The 20,155-nt window shown below is 27.2% G+C and overlaps 2 non-coding genes and 2 pseudogenes across 2 annotated transcripts; 2 read left to right on the top strand and 2 right to left on the bottom strand.

Moving 5' to 3' along the window:
* The window catches only part of LOC118495060, a 1,111,612-nt pseudogene that overhangs the window by 940,215 nt on the left and 151,242 nt on the right, over positions 1–20,155 (top strand).
* The window catches only part of LOC116036201, a 131,174-nt pseudogene that overhangs the window by 106,213 nt on the left and 4,806 nt on the right, over positions 1–20,155 (top strand).
* trnav-aac lies at positions 14,777–14,849 on the bottom strand. The gene has a single exon. It is a non-coding gene; the product is annotated as a tRNA-Val (tRNA).
* Positions 19,995–20,067, bottom strand: trnav-aac. The gene has a single exon. It is a non-coding gene; the product is annotated as a tRNA-Val (tRNA).

The raw sequence follows: 20,155 nt of genomic DNA, 5'->3' as shown, positions 1-20,155 counted from the left end.
TTTTTTCGACATACTATACTATGACTTTTTCAGTAACTTTTATCGACAAACTATACTATGACTTTTTTAACATACTATACTATGACTTTTTATGACTTTTTTCGGCAAACTATACTATGACTTTTTTTAATAACTTTTTTCAACAAACTATACTATGACTTTTTTTAATAACTTTTTTCAACAATCTATACTATGACTTTTTTTAATAACTTTTTTCGACAAACTATACTATGACTTTTTTGAACATACTATACTATGACTTTTTTTAATAACTTTTTTCGACAAACTATACTATGACTTTTTTGAACATACTATACTATGACTTTTTTAATAACTTTTTTCGACAAACTATACTATGACTTTTGTCGACATACTATACTATGACTTTTTCAGTAACTTTTATCGACAAACTATACTATGACTTTTTTAACATACTATACTATGACTTTTTATGACTTTTTTCGACATACTATACTATGACTTTTTCAGTAACTTTTATCGACAAACTATACTATGACATTTTTCGACATACTACACTGTCTTTTTATGACTTTTTTCGACATACTATACTATGACTTTTTTGCCATGCTGCACTGTCTTTTTATGACTTTTTCAAATTACTATACTATGACTTTTTTTAATAACTTTTTTCAACAAACTATACTATGAATTTTTCTGACTTTTAATCCATCTTACCTATAGGGGAATTAGTTCAAATGGTAGAGCGCTTGCTTAGCATGTAAGAGGTAGTGGGATCGATGCCCACATTCTCCAGAGGATCCCTGTTTTTGACTTGTGTTTGTTGCTTTACAACCGAAATTTCAAATTATCACTTTTTTTATGACTTCTTTCGAAATACTATACTATGACTTTTTATGACTTTTTTTTGACATACTATACTATGACTTTTTTCAACAAACTATACTATGACTTTTTTGAACATACTATACTATGACTTTTTTTAATTACTTTTTTCGACAAACTATACTATGACTTTTTTGAACATACTATACTATGACTTTTTTTACTAACTTTTTTCGACAAACTATACTATGACTTTTTTGAACATACTATACTATGACTTTTTTAATAACTTTTTTCGACAAACTATACTATGACGTTTTTCGACATACTATACTATGACTTTTTCAGTAACTTTTATCGACAAACTATACTATGACATTTTTTGACATACTACACTGTCTTTTTATGACTTTTTTCGACATACTATACTATGACTTTTTTCGCCATGCTGCACTGTCTTTTTATGACTTTTTTCGACATACTATACTATGACTTTTTTCGACATGCTTCACTATGTCTTTTTATGACTTTTTTCAAAATACTATACTATGACTTTTTTTAATAACTTTTTTCAACAAACTATACTATGAATTTTTTTGACTTTTAATCCATGTTACCTATAGGGGAATTAGCTCAAATGGTAGAGCGCTTGCTTAGCATGCGAGAGGTAGTGGGATTGACACCCAGATTTTCCAGAGGACATTAGGATTTTCCCTGTTTTTGACTTGTGTTTGTTTCTTGTTGCTTTACAACTGTAATTTCAAATTATCACTTTTTTATGACTTCTTTCGAAATAATATACTATGACTTTTTATGACTTTTTTGGACAGACTATACTATGATTTTGTTAAAAACTTTTTTTGACAGACTATACTATGACTTTTATCAACAAACTATACTATGATTTTTTTCGACAAACTATACTATGACTTTTTTAACATACTATACTATGACTTTTTTTAGTAACTTTTTTCGACAAACTATAATGACTTTTTTCGACATACTACACTGTCTTTTTATGACTTTTTTCGACATACTATACTATGACTTTTAATAATTTTTTCGACAAACTATACTATGAATTGTTCTGACATACTATACTATGTCTTTTAATAACTTTTTTCAACAAACTATACTATGAATTTTTCTGACTTTTAATCCATGTTTCACATAGGGGAATTAGCTCAAATGGTAGAGCGCTTGCTTTGCATGCGAGAGGTAGTGGGATCAACGCCCGCATTCTCCAACGGAGGTTTGGATTTTCCCTGTTTTTGACTTGTTTGTTTCTTGTTGCTTTACAACCGAAATTTCAAATTATCAGTTTTTTTTTGACTTCTTTTGAAATACTAATATGACTTTTTATGACTTTTTCTTGACATACTATACTATGACTTTTTTAAACAAACTGTACTATGAATTTTTTTGACTTACTATGCTCTGAATTTTTGACTTTTTTGAACATACTATATTATGACTTTTTTAATAACTTTTTTCGACAAACTATACTATGACTTTTTTTCGACATACTATACTATGACTTTTTTTAAAAGTTTTTTCTACAAACTATACTATGACTTTTTTTTGACAAACTATACTATGACTTTTTTCAACAAACTATACTATGATTTTTTTTGACATACTATACTATGTCTTTTTATGACTTTTTTCAACATACTATACTATGAATTTTTATGACTTTTTTCAACAAACTATACTATGACTTTTTTTAATAACTTTTTTCGGCAAACTAGCTCAAATGGTAGAGCGTTTGCTTAGCATGTAAGCGGTAGTGGGATCGATGCCCACATTCTCCAGAGGGCCTTAAGATCTTCCCTGTTTTTGACTTGTGTTTGTTTCTTGTTGCTTTACAACCGAAATTTCAAATTATCACTTTTTTTATGACTTCTTTCGAAATACTATACTATGACTTTTTATGACTTTTTTTTGACACTCTATACTATGACTTTTTTCAATAAACTATACTATGAATTTTTTTGACATACTATACTATGTCTTTTTATGACTTTTTTCATACTATACTATGACTTTTTTAAAAACTTTTTTCGACAAATTATACTATGACTTTCTTAACGTTTTTCGACAAACATACTATGACTTTTTTAACATACTATACTATGACTTTTTTAGTAACTTTTTTCGACAAACTATACTATGACTTTTTTCGACATACTACACTGTCTTTTTATGACTTTTTTCGACAAACTATACTATGAATTGTTCTGACATACTATACTATGTCTTTTTATAACTTTTTTCAACAACCTGTACTATGATTTTTTTGACTTTTTTGAACAGACTATACTGACTTTTTTTAAAAGTTTTTTCGACAGACTACACTATGACTTTTTTAAATTTTTTCAACAAACTATACTATGACTTTTTAATAACTTTTTTCAACAAACTATACTATGAATTTTTATGACTTTTAATCCATGTTACCTATAGGGGAATTAGCTCAAATATTAGAGTGCTTGCTTAGCATGTAAGAGGTAGTGGGATCGATTCCCACATTCTCCTTAGGATCTTCCATGTTTTTGACTTGTGTTTGTTTCTTGTTGCTTTACAACCGAAATTTCAAATTATCACTTTTTTTTATGACTTCTTTTTAAATACTATACTATGACTTTTTATGACTTTTTTTGACACTCTATACTATGACTTTTTTCAACAAACTATACTATGATTTTTTTTGACATACTATACTATGTCTTTTTATGACTTTTTTCAACATACTATACTATGACTTTTTTAAAAACTTTTTTCCACAAACTATACTGACTTTTTTAACATACTATACTATGACTTTTTTAGTAACTTTTTTCGACAAACTATACTATGACATTTTTCGACATACTATACGGTATTTTTATAACTTTTTTCGACAAACTATACTATGAATTTTTTCGGCAAACTATACTATGGCTTTTCATGACTTTTATCCCATGTCACCATAGGGGAATTAGCTCAAATGGTAGAGCGCTTGCTTAGCATGCGAGAGGTAGTGGGATTGACACCCAGATTTTCCAGAGGACATTAGGATTTTCCCTGTTTTTGACTTGTGTTTGTTTCTTGTTGCTTTACAACTGTAATTTCAAATTATCACTTTTTTATGACTTCTTTCGAAATAATATACTATGACTTTTATGACTTTTTGGACAGACTATACTATGATTTTGTTAAAAACTTTTTTTGACAGACTATACTATGACTTTTATCAACAAACTATACTATGATTTTTTTTGACATACTATACTATGTCTTTTTATGACTTTTTTCAATATACTATACTAATACTTTTTATGACTTCTTTCGAAATACTATACTATGACTTTTTATGACTTTCTTTTGACACTCTATACTATGACTTTTTTCACCAAACTATACTATGAATTTTTTTTGACATACTAATACTATGTTTTTTTATAACTTTTTTCAACAAACTATACTATGAATTTGTTCGACATACTATACTATGACTTTTTATGACTTTTTTCGGCAAACTATACTATGACTTTTTTTAATAACTTTTTTCAACAAACTATACTATGACTTTTTTTAATAACTTTTTTCGGCAAACTATACTATGACTTTTTTCGACAAACTATACTATGACTTTTTTAACGTTTTTCGACAAACTATACTATGACTTTTTTAACATACTATACTATGACTTTTTTTAGTAACTTTTTTCGACAAACTATAATGACTTTTTTCGACATACTACACTGTCTTTTTATGACTTTTTTCGACATACTATACTATGACTTTTAATAATTTTTTCGACAAACTATACTATGAATTGTTCTGACATACTATACTATGTCTTTTTATAACTTTTTTCAACAAACTATACTATGAATTTTTTTGAAAGACTATACTATGACTTTTTTAACTTTTTTCAACAAACCATACTATGACTTTTTTTTAATAACTTTTTTCAACAAACTATACTATGAATTTTTATGACTTTTAAGCCATGTTTCATGTAGGGGAATTAGCTCAAATGGTAGAGCGCTTGCTTCGCATGCGAGAGGTATTGGCATCGACGCCCACATTCTCCAGAGGAGGTTCGGGTTTTCCCTGTTTTTGACTTGTTTTTTTCTTGTTGCTTTACAACCGAAATTTCAAATTATCAGTTTTTTTTTTACTTCTTTCGAAATACTAGACTATGACTTTTTATGACTTTTTCTTGACATACTATACTTTGACTTTTTTCAACAAACTATATTATGAATTTTTAATAACTTTTTTCGACAAACTATACTCTGACTTTTTTCGGCAAACTATACTGTGACTTTTTTAATAACTTTTATCGGCAAACTATACTATGACTTTTTTTAATAACTTTTTTCAACAAACTATACTATGAATTTTTATGACTTTTAATCCATCTTAGCTATAGGGGAATTAGCTCAAATGGTAGAGCGCTTGTTTAACATGTAAGAGGTAGTGGGATCGATTCCCACGTTCTCCAGAGGGCCTTAGGATCTTTCCTGTTTTTGACTTGTTTGTTTCTTGTTGCTTTACAACCGAAATTTCAAATAATCACTTTTTTTGACTTCTTTCGAAATACTATACTATGACTTTTTATGACTTTTTTCAACAAACTATACTATGAATTTTTTTGACATACTATACTGTCTTTTTATGACTTTTTTCAACATACTATACTATGACTTTTTTTTAAAACTTTTTTCGACAAACTATACTATGACTTTTTTAACCTTTTTTCGACAAACTATACTATGACTTTTTTAGTAACTTTTTTCGACAAACTATACTATGACTTTTTTCGACATACTATACTATGTCTTTTTTATAACTTTTTTCAACAAACTATGCTATGATTTTTTTTGACAGACTATACTATGACTTTTTTAACTTTTTTCAACAAACTATACTATGACTTTTTTAACGTTTTTCGACAAACTATACTATGACTTTTTTTAACATACTATACTATGACTTTTTTAGTAACTTTTTTCGACAAACTATACTATGACTTTTTTCGACATACTATACTATGACTTTTTTAATAACTTTTTTCGACATACTATACTATGTCTTTTTATAACTTTTTTCAACAAACTATACTATGACTTTTTTAACGTTTTTCGACAAACTATACTATGACTTTTTTTAACATACTATACTATGACTTTTTTAGTAACTTTTTTCGACAAACTATACTATGACTTTTTTCGACATACTATACTATGACTTTTTTAATAACTTTTTTCGACATACTATACTATGTCTTTTTATAACTTTTTTCAACAAACTATACTATGATTTTTTTTGACAGACTATACTATGACTTTTTTAACTTTTTTCAACAATGCGAGAGGTAGTGGGATCGATGCCCACATTCTCCAGAGGAGGTTTGGCTTTTCCCTGTTTTTGACTTGTTTGTTTCTTGTTGCTTTACAACCGAAATTTCAAATAATCACTTTTTTTATGACTTCTTTCGAAATACTATACTATAACTTTTTATGACTTTTTTTTGACACTCTATACTATGACTTTTTTCAACAAACTATACTATGAATTTTTTTGACATACTATACTATGTCTTTTTTTACTTTTTTCAACATACTATACTATGACTTTTAAAAACTTTTTTCGACAAACTATACTATGACTTTTTTAACTTTTTTCGACAAACTATACTATGACTTTTTTAATAACTTTTTTCGACAACCTATACTATGAATTGTTCTGACATACTATACTATGACTTTTTTAACTTTTTTCAACAAACCATACTATGACTTTTTTTAATAACTTTTTTCAACAAACTATACTATGAATTTTTATGACTTTTAATCCATGCTTCACATAGGGGAATTAGCTCAAATGGTAGAGCGCTTGCTTCGCATGCGAGAGGTAGTGGGATCGATGCCCACATTCTCCAGAGGAGGTTTGGCTTTTCCCTGTTTTTGACTTGTTTGTTTCTTGTTGCTTTACAACCGAAATTTCAAATAATCACTTTTTTTATGACTTCTTTCGAAATACTATACTATAACTTTTTATGACTTTTTTTTGACACTCTATACTATGACTTTTTTCAACAAACTATACTATGATTTTTTTTGACATACTATACTATGTCTTTTTATGACTTTTTTCAACATACTATACTATGACTTTTTTAAAAACTTTTTTCGACAAACTATACTATGACTTTTTTAGTAACTTTTTTCGACAAACTATACTATGACATTTTTCGACATACTATACTGTATTTTTATAACTTTTTTCGACAAACTATACTATGAATTTTTTCGGCAAACTATACTATGGCTTTTTTTAATAACTTTTTTCACCAAACTATACTATGAATTTTCATGACTTTTATCCCATGTCACCATAGGGGAATTAGCTCAAATGGTAGCAAGCGCTCTACCATTTGAGCTAATTCCCCTATGGTGACATGGGATAAAAGTCATGAAAATTCATAGTATAGTTTGCTGAAAAAAGTTATTAAAAAAAGTCATAGTATAGTTTGCCGAAAAAATTCATAGTATAGTTTGTCGAAAAAAGTTATAAAAAGACATAGTATAGTATGTCATAAAAATTCATAGTATAGTTTGTCGAAAAAAAGTTATTAAAAAAGTCATAGTATAGTATGTCGAAAAAAGTCATAAAAATACAGTATAGTATGTCGAAAAATGTCATAGTATAGTTTGTCGAAAAAAGTTACTAAAAAAGTCATAGTATAGTATGTTAAAAAAGTCAGTATAGTTTGTTGAAAAAAGTTAAAAAAGTCATAGTATAGTTTGTCGAAAAAAGTTTTTAAAAAAGTCATAGTATAGTATGTTGAAAAAAGTCATAAAAAGACATAGTATAGTATGTCAAAAAAAATCATAGTATAGTTTGTTGAAAAAAGTCATAGTATAGAGTGTCAAAAAAAGTTATAAAAAGTCATAGTATAGTATTTCGAAAGAAGTCATAAAAAAGTGATAATTTGAAATTTCGGTTGTAAAGCAACAAGAAACAAACACAAGTCAAAAACAGGGAAGATCCTAAGGTCCTCTGGAGAATGTGGGAATCGATCCCACTACCTCTTACATGCTAAGCAAGCACTCTAATATTTGAGCTAATTCCCCTATAGGTAACATGGATTAAAAGTCATAAAAATTCATAGTGTAGTCTGTCGAAAAAACTTTTAAAAAAAGTCAGTATAGTCTGTTCAAAAAAGTCAAAAAAATCATAGTACAGGTTGTTGAAAAAAGTTATAAAAAGACATAGTATAGTATGTCAGAACAATTCATAGTATAGTTTGTCGAAAAAAAGTCATAAAAAGACAGTGTAGTATGTCAAAAAAGTCATAGTATAGTTTGTCGAAAAAAGTTACTAAAAAAGTCATAGTATAGTATGTTAAAAAAGTCATAGTATGTTTGTCGAAAAACGTTAAAAAAGTCATAGTATAATTTGTCGAAAAAAGTTTTTAAAAAAGTCATAGTATAGTATGTTGAAAAAAGTCATAAAAAGACATAGTATAGTATGTCAAAAAAATTCATAGTATAGTTTGTTGAAAAAAGTCATAGTATAGAGTGTCAAAAAAAAGTCATAAAAAGTCATAGTATAGTATTTCGAAAGAAGTCATAAAAAAAGTGATAATTTGAAATTTCGGTTGTAAAGCAACAAGAAACAAACACAAGAACAGGGAAAATCCTAAGGCCCTCTGGAGAATGTGGGCATCGATTCCACTACCTCTTACATGCTAAGCAAGCGCTCTACCATTTGAGCTAATTCCCCTATAGGTAAGACGGATTAAAAGTCATAAAAATTCATAGTATAGTTTGTTGAAAAAAGTTATTAAAAAAGTCATAGTATAGTTTGTTGAAAAAAGTTATTAAAAAAAGTCATAGTATAGTTTGCCGAAAAAACTTATTAAAAAAAGTCATAGTATAGTTTGTTGAAAAAAGTTATTAAAAAAAGTCATAGTATAGTTTGCCGAAAAAAGTCATAAAAAGTCATAGTATAGTATGTTAAAAAAGTCATAGTATAGTTTGTCGAAAATAGTTTTTAAAAAAGTCATAGTATAGTATGTTGAAAAAAGTCATAAAAAGACATAGTATAGTATGTCAAAAAAAATCATAGTATAGTTTGTTGAAAAAAGTCATAGTATAGAGTGTCGAAAAAACTTTTAAAAAAAGTCATTGTATAGTTTGTCGAAAAAACTTTTAAAAAAAGTCATAGTATAGTATGTCGAAAAAAAGTCATAGTATAGTTTGTCGAAAAAAGTTATTAAAAAAGTCATAATATAGTATGTTCAAAAAAGTCAAAAATTCAGAGCATAGTAAGTCAAAAAAATTCATAGTATAGTTTGTTGAAAAAAGTCATAGTATAGAGTGTCAAAAAAAAGTCATAAAAAGTCAGTATAGTATTTCGAAAGAAGTCATAAAAAAAAACTGATAATTTGAAATTTTGGTTGTAAAGCAACAAGAAACAAACACAAGTCAAAAACAGGGAAGATCCTAAGGCCCTCTGGAGAATGTGGGCATCGATCCCACTACCTCTTACATGCTAAGCAAGCTCTCTACCATTTGAGCTAATTCCCCTATAGGTAAGACGGATTAAAAGTCATAAAAATTCATAGTATAGTTTGTTGAAAAAAGTTATTAAAAAAGTCATAGTATAGTTTGCCTAAGAAAGTTATTAAAAAAAGTCATAGTATAGTTTGTTGAAAAAAGTTATTAAAAAAAGTCATAGTATAGTTTGTTGAAAAAAGTTATTAAAAAAAGTCATAGTATAGTTTGCCGAAAAAAGTCATAAAAAGTCATAGTATAGTATGTTAAAAAAGTCATAGTATAGTTTGTCGAAAATAGTTTTAAAAAAGACAGAGTATAGTATGTCAAAAAAAATCATAGTATAGTTTGTTGAAAAAGGTCATAGTATAGAGTGTCAAAAAAAAGTCATAGTATAGTTTGTCGAAAAAACTTTTAAAAAAAGTCATAGTATAGTATGTCGAAAAAAAGTCATAGTATAGTTTGTCGAAAAAAGTTTTTAAAAGTCATAGTATAGTATGTTGAAAAAAGTAAAAAAAGACAGTATAGTATGTCAAAAAAATTCATAGTATAGTTTGTTGAAAAAGTCATAGTATAGAGTGTCAAAAAAAGTCATAAAAAGTTATAGTATAGTATTTCGAAAGAAGTCATAAAAAAAGTGATTATTTGAAATTTCGGTTGTAAAGCAACAAGACACAAACAAGTCAAAAACAGGGAAAAGCCAAACCTCCTCTGGAGAATGTGGGCATCGATCCCACTACCTCTCGCATTGTTGAAAAAAGTTAAAAAAGTCATAGTATAGTATGTCGAAAAAAGTCATAGTATAGTTTGTCGAAAAAAGTTACTAAAAAAGTCATAGTATAGTATGTTAAAAAAAGTCATAGTATAGTTTGTCGAAAAAAGTTATTAAAAAAGTCATAGTATAGTATGTTCAAAAAAGTAAAAAATTCAGAGCATAGTAAGTCAAAAAAATTCATAGTATAGTTTGTTGAAAAAAGTCATAGTATAGTATGTCAAGAAAAAGTCAGAAAAAGTCATAGTCTAGTATTTCGAAAGAAGTAAAAAAAAACTGATAATTTGAAATTTCGGTTGTAAAGCAACAAGAAACAAACAAGTCAAAAACAGGGAAAAGCCAAACCTCCTCTGGAGAATGTGGGCTTCGATCCCACTACCTCTCGCATGCGAAGAAAGCGCTCTAACATTTGAGCTAATTCCCCTATGTGAAACATGGATTAAAAGTCATAAAAATTCATAGTATAGTTTGTTGAAAAAAGTTAAAAAAAAGTCACAGTATGGTTTGTTGAAAAAAGTTAAAAAGTCATAGTATAGTCTTTCAAAAAAATTCATAGTATAGTTTGTTGAAAAAAGTTATAAAAAAACATAGTATAGTATGTCAGAACAATTCATAGTATAGTTTGTCGAAAAAAGTTATTAAAAAAGTCATAGTATAGTATGTCGAAAAAAGTCATAAAAAGACAGTGTAGTATGTCCAAAAATGTCATAGTATAGTTTGTCGAAAAAAGTTACTAAAAATGTCATAGTATAGTATGTTAAAAAAGTCATAGTATAGTTTGTCGAAAAACGTTAAAAAAGTCATAGTATAGTTTGTTGAAAAAAGTTAAAAAAGTCATAGTATAGTCTGTCAAAAAAATTCATAGTATAGTTTGTTGAAAAAAGTTACAAAAAGACATAGTATAGTATGTCAGAACAATTCATAGTATAGGTTGTCGAAAAAAGTTATTAAAAAAGTCATAGTATAGTTTGTCGAAAAAAGTTACTAAAAAAGTCATAGTATAATATGTTAAAAAAGTCATAGTATAGTTTGTCGAAAAAAGTTTTTAAAAGTCATAGTATAGTATGTTGAAAAAAGTAAAAAAAGACATAGTATAGTATGTCGAAAAAAGTTATTAAAAAAGTCATAGTATAGTATGTCGAAAAAAGTCAGTATAGTTTGTCGAAAAAAGTTACTAAAAAAGTCATAGTATAGTATGTTAAAAAAAGTCATAGTATAGTTTGTCGAAAAAAGTTACTAAAAAAGTCATAGTATAGTATGTCGAAAAAAAGTCATAGTATAGTTTGTCGAAAAAAGTTATTAAAAAAGTCATAGTATAGTATGTTCAAAAAAGTCAAAAATTCAGAGCATAGTAAGTCAAAAAAATTCATAGTATAGTTTGTTGAAAAAAGTCATAGTATAGTATGTCAAGAAAAAGTCATAAAAAGTCATAGTCTAGTATTTCGAAAGAAGTCAAAAAAAAACTGATAATTTGAAATTTCGGTTGTAATGCAACAAGAAACAAACAAGTCAAAAACAGGGAAAAGCCAAACCTCCTCTGGAGAATGTGGGCATCGATCCCACTACCTCTCGCATGCGAAGCAAGCGCTCTACCATTTGAGCTAATTCCCCTATGTGAAACATGGATTAAAAGTCATAAAAATTCATAGTATAGTTTGTTGAAAAAAGTTATTAAAAAAAGTCATAGTATGGTAAAAAGTCATAGTATGGTTTGTTGAAAAAAGTTAAAAAAGTCATAGTATAGTCTGTCAAAAAAATTCATAGTATAGTTTGTTGAAAAAAGTTATTAAAAAAAGTCATAGTATGGTTTGTTGAAAAAAGTTAAAAAAGTCATAGTATAGTCTGTCAAAAAAATTCATAGTATAGTTTGTTGAAAAAAGTTATAAAAAGACATAGTATAGTATGTCAGAACAATTCATAGTATAGGTTGTCGAAAAAAGTTATTAAAAAAGTCATAGTATAGTTTGTCGAAAAAAGTTACTAAAAAAGTCATAGTATAGTATGTTAAAAAAGTCATAGTATAGTTTGTCGAAAAAAGTTTTCAAAAGTCATAGTATAGTTTGTCGAAAAAAACGTTAAAAAAGTCATAGTATAGTTTGTCGAAAAAAGTTTTCAAAAGTCATAGTATAGTATGTTGAAAAAAGTAAAAAAAGACATAGTATAGTATGTCAAAAAAATTCATAGTATAGTTTGTTGAAAAAAGTCATAGTATAGAGTGTCAAAAAAAAGTCATAAAAAGTTATAGTATAGTATTTCGAAAGAAGTCATAAAAAAAGTGATTATTTGAAATTTCGGTTGTAAAGCAACAAGAAACAAACAAGTCAAAAACAGGGAAAAGCCAAACCTCCTCTGGAGAATGTGGGCATCGATCCCACTACCTCTCGCATGCGAAGCAAGCGCTCTACCATTTGAGCTAATTCCCCTATGTGAAACATGGATTAAAAGTCATAAAAATTCATAGTATAGTTTGTTGAAAAAAGTTAAAAAAGTCATAGTATAGTATGTCAGAACAATTCATAGTATAGGTTGTCGAAAAAAGTTATTAAAAAAGTCATAGTATAGTTTGTCGAAAAAAGTTACTAAAAAAGTCATAGTATAGTATGTTAAAAAAGTCATAGTATAGTTTGTCGAAAAACGTTAAGAAAGTCATAGTATAGTTTGTCGAAAAAAGTTTTTAAAAGTCATAGTATAGTATGTTGAAAAAAGTAAAAAAAGACAGTATAGTATGTCAAAAAAATTCATAGTATAGTTTGTTGAAAAAAGTCATAGTATAGAGTGTCAAAAAAAAGTCATAAAAAGTTATAGTATAGTATTTCGAAAGAAGTCATAAAAAAAGTGATTATTTGAAATTTCGGTTGTAAAGCAACAAGACACAAACAAGTCAAAAACAGGGAAAAGCCAAACCTCCTCTGGAGAATGTGGGCATCGATCCCACTACCTCTCGCATTGTTGAAAAAAGTTAAAAAAGTCATAGTATAGTATGTCGAAAAAAGTCATAGTATAGTTTGTCGAAAAAAGTTACTAAAAAAGTCATAGTATAGTATGTTAAAAAAAGTCATAGTATAGTTTGTCGAAAAAAGTTATTAAAAAAGTCATAGTATAGTATGTTCAAAAAAGTAAAAAATTCAGAGCATAGTAAGTCAAAAAAATTCATAGTATAGTTTGTTGAAAAAAGTCATAGTATAGTATGTCAAGAAAAAGTCAGAAAAAGTCATAGTCTAGTATTTCGAAAGAAGTAAAAAAAAACTGATAATTTGAAATTTCGGTTGTAAAGCAACAAGAAACAAACAAGTCAAAAACAGGGAAAAGCCAAACCTCCTCTGGAGAATGTGGGCTTCGATCCCACTACCTCTCGCATGCGAAGAAAGCGCTCTAACATTTGAGCTAATTCCCCTATGTGAAGCATGGATTAAAAGTCATAAAAATTCATAGTATAGTTTGTTGAAAAAAGTTATTAAAAAAAGTCATAGTATGGTTTGTTGAAAAAAGTTAAAAAAGTCATAGTATAGTATGTCAGAACAATTCATAGTATAGGTTGTCGAAAAAAGTTATTAAAAAAGTCATAGTATAGTTTGTCGAAAAAAGTTACTAAAAAAGTCATAGTATAGTATGTTAAAAAAGTCATAGTATAGTTTGTCGAAAAACGTTAAAAAAGTCATAGTATAGTTTGTCGAAAAAAGTTTTTAAAAGTCATAGTATAGTATGTTGAAAAAAGTAAAAAAAGACATAGTATAGTATGTCAAAAAAATTCATAGTATAGTTTGTTGAAAAAAGTCATAGTATAGAGTGTCAAAAAAAAGTCATAAAAAGTTATAGTATAGTATTTCGAAAGAAGTCATAAAAAAAGTGATTATTTGAAATTTCGGTTGTAAAGCAACAAGAAACAAACAAGTCAAAAACAGGGAAAAGCCAAACCTCCTCTGGAGAATGTGGGCATCGATCCCACTACCTCTCGCATTGTTGAAAAAAGTTAAAAAAGTCATAGTATAGTCTGTCAAAAATAGTATGTCGAAAAAAGTTATTAAAAAAGTCATAGTATAGTATGTCGAAAAAAGTCATAGTATAGTTTGTCGAAAAAAGTTACTAAAAAAGTCATAGTATAGTATGTTAAAAAAAGTCATAGTATAGTTTGTCGAAAAACGTTAAAAAAGTCATAGTATAGTTTGTTGAAAAAAGTTAAAAAAGTCATAGTATAGTCTGTCAAAAAAAATCATAGCATAGTTTGTTGAAAAAAGTTATAAAAAAGACATAGTATAGTATGTCAGAACAATTCATAGTATAGTTTGTCGAAAAAAGTTATTAAAAAAGTCATAGTATAGTATGTCGAAAAAAGTCATAGTATAGTTTGTCGAAAAAAGTTACTAAAAAAGTCATAGTATAGTTTGTCGAAAAAAGGTTAAAAAAGTCATAGTATAGTTTGTCGAAAAAAGTTTTAAAAAAAAGTCATAGTATAGTATGTTGAAAAAAGTCATAAAAAGACAGTATAGTATGTCAAAAAAATTCATAGTATAGTTTGTTGAAAAAAGTCATAAAAAGTCATAGTATAGTATTTCGAAAGAAGTCAAAAAAAGTGATTATTTGAAATTTCGGTTGTAAAGCAACAAGAAACAAACAAGTCAAAAACAGGAAAGATCCTAAGGCCCTCTGGAGAATGTGGGAATCGATCCCACTACCTCTTACATGTTAAACAAGCGCTCTACCATTTGAGCTAATTCCCCTATAGCTAAGATGGATTAAAAGTCATAAAAATTCATAGTATAGTTTGTTGAAAAAAGTTATTAAAAAAAGTCATAGTATAGTTTGCCGATAAAAGTTATTAAAAAAAGTCACAGTATAGTTTGCCGAAAAAAGTCATAGTATAGTTTGTCGAAAAAAGTTATTAAAAAATTCATAATATAGTTTGTTGAAAAAAGTCAAAGTATAGTATGTCAAGAAAAAGTCATAAAAAGTCATAGTCTAGTATTTCGAAAGAAGTAAAAAAAAAACTGATAATTTGAAATTTCGGTTGTAAAGCAACAAGAAAAAAACAAGTCAAAAACAGGGAAAACCCAAACCTCCTCTGGAGAATGTGGGCGTCGATGCCAATACCTCTCACATGCGAAGCAAGCGCTCTACCATTTGAGCTAATTCCCCTACATGAAACATGGATTAAAAGTCATAAAAATTCATAGTATAGTTTGTTGAAAAAAGTTATTAAAAAAAGTCATAGTATGGTTTGTTGAAAAAAGTTAAAAAAGTCATAGTATAGTCTTTCAAAAAAATTCATAGTATAGTTTGTTGAAAAAAGTTATAAAAAGACATAGTATAGTATGTCAGAACAATTCATAGTATAGTTTGTCGAAAAAATTATTAAAAGTCATAGTATAGTATGTCGAAAAAAGTCATAAAAAGACAGTGTAGTATGTCGAAAAAAGTCATTATAGTTTGTCGAAAAAAGTTACTAAAAAAAGTCATAGTATAGTATGTTAAAAAAGTCATAGTATAGTTTGTCGAAAAAATGTTAAAAAAGTCATAGTATAGTTTGTCGAAAAAAGTTTAAAAAAAAGTCTTAGTATAGTATGTTGAAAAAAGTCATAAAAAGACATAGTATAGTATGTCAAAAAAATTCATAGTATAGTTTGTTGAAAAAAGTCATAGTATAGTTTGCCGAAAAAAGTTATTAAAAAAAGTCATAGTATAGTTTGTTGAAAAAAGTTATTAAAAAAAGTCATAGTATAGTTTGCCGAAAAAAGTCATAAAAAGTCATAGTATAGTATGTCGAACAAATTCATAGTATAGTTTGTTGAAAAAAGTTATAAAAAAACATAGTATAGTATGTCAAAAAAAATTCATAGTATAGTTTGGTGAAAAAAGTCATAGTATAGAGTGTCAAAAGAAAGTCATAAAAAGTCATAGTATAGTATTTCGAAAGAAGTCATAAAAAGTCTTAGTATAGTATGTTGAAAAAAGTCATAAAAAGACAGTGTAGTATGTCCAAAAATGTCATAGTATAGTTTGTCGAAAAAAGTTACTAAAAATGTCATAGTATAGTATGTTAAAAAAGTCATAGTATAGTTTGTCGAAAAACGTTAAAAAAGTCATAGTATAGTTTGTTGAAAAAAGTTAAAAAAGTCATAGTATAGTCTGTCAAAAAAATTCATAGTATAGTTTGTTGAAAAAAGTTACAAAAAGACATAGTATAGTATGTCAGAACAATTCATAGTATAGGTTGTCGAAAAAAGTTATTAAAAAAGTCATAGTATAGTTTGTCGAAAAAAGTTACTAAAAAAGTCATAGTATAATATGTTAAAAAAGTCATAGTATAGTTTGTCGAAAAACGTTAAAAAAGTCATAGTATAGTTTGTCGAAAAAAGTTTTTAAAAGTCATAGTATAGTATGTTGAAAAAAGTAAAAAAAGACATAGTATAGTATGTCGAAAAAAGTTATTAAAAAAGTCATAGTATAGTATGTCGAAAAAAGTCAGTATAGTTTGTCGAAAAAAGTTACTAAAAAAGTCATAGTATAGTATGTTAAAAAAAGTCATAGTATAGTTTGTCGAAAAAAGTTATTAAAAAAGTCATAGTATAGTATGTTCAAAAAAGTCAAAAATTCAGAGCATAGTAAGTCAAAAAAATTCATAGTATAGTTTGTTGAAAAAAGTCATAGTATAGTATGTCAAGAAAAAGTCATAAAAAGTCATAGTCTAGTATTTCGAAAGAAGTCAAAAAAAAACTGATAATTTGAAATTTCGGTTGTAATGCAACAAGAAACAAACAAGTCAAAAACAGGGAAAAGCCAAACCTCCTCTGGAGAATGTGGGCATCGATCCCACTACCTCTCGCATGCGAAGCAAGCGCTCTACCATTTGAGCTAATTCCCCTATGTGAAACATGGATTAAAAGTCATAAAAATTCATAGTATAGTTTGTTGAAAAAAGTTATTAAAAAAAGTCATAGTATGGTAAAAAGTCATAGTATGGTTTGTTGAAAAAAGTTAAAAAAGTCATAGTATAGTCTGTCAAAAAAATTCATAGTATAGTTTGTTGAAAAAAGTTATTAAAAAAAGTCATAGTATGGTTTGTTGAAAAAAGTTAAAAAAGTCATAGTATAGTCTGTCAAAAAAATTCATAGTATAGTTTGTTGAAAAAAGTTATAAAAAGACATAGTATAGTATGTCAGAACAATTCATAGTATAGGTTGTCGAAAAAAGTTATTAAAAAAGTCATAGTATAGTTTGTCGAAAAAAGTTACTAAAAAAGTCATAGTATAGTATGTTAAAAAAGTCATAGTATAGTTTGTCGAAAAAAGTTTTCAAAAGTCATAGTATAGTTTGTCGAAAAAAACGTTAAAAAAGTCATAGTATAGTTTGTCGAAAAAAGTTTTCAAAAGTCATAGTATAGTATGTTGAAAAAAGTAAAAAAAGACATAGTATAGTATGTCAAAAAAATTCATAGTATAGTTTGTTGAAAAAAGTCATAGTATAGAGTGTCAAAAAAAAGTCATAAAAAGTTATAGTATAGTATTTCGAAAGAAGTCATAAAAAAGTGATTATTTGAAATTTCGGTTGTAAAGCAACAAGAAACAAACAAGTCAAAAACAGGGAAAAGCCAAACCTCCTCTGGAGAATGTGGGCATCGATCCCACTACCTCTCGCATGCGAAGCAAGCGCTCTACCATTTGAGCTAATTCCCCTATGTGAAACATGGATTAAAAGTCATAAAAATTCATAGTATAGTTTGTTGAAAAAAGTTAAAAAAGTCATAGTATAGTATGTCAGAACAATTCATAGTATAGGTTGTCGAAAAAAGTTATTAAAAAAGTCATAGTATAGTTTGTCGAAAAAAGTTACTAAAAAAGTCATAGTATAGTATGTTAAAAAAGTCATAGTATAGTTTGTCGAAAAACGTTAAGAAAGTCATAGTATAGTTTGTCGAAAAAAGTTTTTAAAAGTCATAGTATAGTATGTTGAAAAAAGTAAAAAAAGACAGTATAGTATGTCAAAAAAATTCATAGTATAGTTTGTTGAAAAAAGTCATAAAAAGTTATAGTATAGTATTTCGAAAGAAGTCATAAAAAAAGTGATTATTTGAAATTTCGGTTGTAAAGCAACAAGACACAAACAAGTCAAAAACAGGGAAAAGCCAAACCTCCTCTGGAGAATGTGGGCATCGATCCCACTACCTCTCGCATTGTTGAAAAAAGTTAAAAAAGTCATAGTATAGTATGTCGAAAAAAGTCATAGTATAGTTTGTCGAAAAAAGTTACTAAAAAAGTCATAGTATAGTATGTTAAAAAAAGTCATAGTATAGTTTGTCGAAAAAAGTTATTAAAAAAGTCATAGTATAGTATGTTCAAAAAAGTAAAAAATTCAGAGCATAGTAAGTCAAAAAAATTCATAGTATAGTTTGTTGAAAAAAGTCATAGTATAGTATGTCAAGAAAAAGTCAGAAAAAGTCATAGTCTAGTATTTCGAAAGAAGTAAAAAAAAACTGATAATTTGAAATTTCGGTTGTAAAGCAACAAGAAACAAACAAGTCAAAAACAGGGAAAAGCCAAACCTCCTCTGGAGAATGTGGGCTTCGATCCCACTACCTCTCGCATGCGAAGAAAGCGCTCTAACATTTGAGCTAATTCCCCTATGTGAAGCATGGATTAAAAGTCATAAAAATTCATAGTATAGTTTGTTGAAAAAAGTTATTAAAAAAAGTCATAGTATGGTTTGTTGAAAAAAGTTAAAAAAGTCATAGTATAGTATGTCAGAACAATTCATAGTATAGGTTGTCGAAAAAAGTTATTAAAAAAGTCATAGTATAGTTTGTCGAAAAAAGTTACTAAAAAAGTCATAGTATAGTATGTTAAAAAAGTCATAGTATAGTTTGTCGAAAAACGTTAAAAAAGTCATAGTATAGTTTGTCGAAAAAAGTTTTTAAAAGTCATAGTATAGTATGTTGAAAAAAGTAAAAAAAGACATAGTATAGTATGTCAAAAAATTCATAGTATAGTTTGTTGAAAAAAGTCATAGTATAGAGTGTCAAAAAAAGTCATAAAAAGTTATAGTATAGTATTTCGAAAGAAGTCATAAAAAAGTGATTATTTGAAATTTCGGTTGTAAAGCAACAAGAAACAAACAAGTCAAAAACAGGGAAAAGCCAAACCTCCTCTGGAGAATGTGGGCATCGATCCCACTACCTCTCGCATTGTTGAAAAAAGTTAAAAAAGTCATAGTATAGTCTGTCAAAAATAGTATGTCGAAAAAAGTTATTAAAAAAGTCATAGTATAGTATGTCGAAAAAAGTCATAGTATAGTTTGTCGAAAAAAGTTACTAAAAAAGTCATAGTATAGTATGTTAAAAAAAGTCATAGTATAGTTTGTCGAAAAACGTTAAAAAAGTCATAGTATAGTTTGTTGAAAAAAGTTAAAAAAGTCATAGTATAGTCTGTCAAAAAAAATCATAGCATAGTTTGTTGAAAAAAGTTATAAAAAAGACATAGTATAGTATGTCAGAACAATTCATAGTATAGTTTGTCGAAAAAAGTTATTAAAAAAGTCATAGTATAGTATGTCGAAAAAAGTCATAGTATAGTTTGTCGAAAAAAGTTACTAAAAAAGTCATAGTATAGTTTGTCGAAAAAAGGTTAAAAAAGTCATAGTATAGTTTGTCGAAAAAAGTTTTAAAAAAAAGTCATAGTATAGTATGTTGAAAAAAGTCATAAAAAGACAGTATAGTATGTCAAAAAAATTCATAGTATAGTTTGTTGAAAAAAGTCATAAAAAGTCATAGTATAGTATTTCGAAAGAAGTCAAAAAAAGTGATTATTTGAAATTTCGGTTGTAAAGCAACAAGAAACAAACAAGTCAAAAACAGGAAAGATCCTAAGGCCCTCTGGAGAATGTGGGAATCGATCCCACTACCTCTTACATGTTAAACAAGCGCTCTACCATTTGAGCTAATTCCCCTATAGCTAAGATGGATTAAAAGTCATAAAAATTCATAGTATAGTTTGTTGAAAAAAGTTATTAAAAAAAGTCATAGTATAGTTTGCCG

Source organism: Sander lucioperca, chromosome 5 (assembly GCF_008315115.2).
Source record: "Sander lucioperca isolate FBNREF2018 chromosome 5, SLUC_FBN_1.2, whole genome shotgun sequence".
NCBI classification, from domain to species: domain Eukaryota; kingdom Metazoa; phylum Chordata; class Actinopteri; order Perciformes; family Percidae; genus Sander; species Sander lucioperca.
The sequence above is the reverse complement of the archived record's forward strand: the minus strand, read 5'-3'. Positions and strand labels throughout refer to the sequence as shown.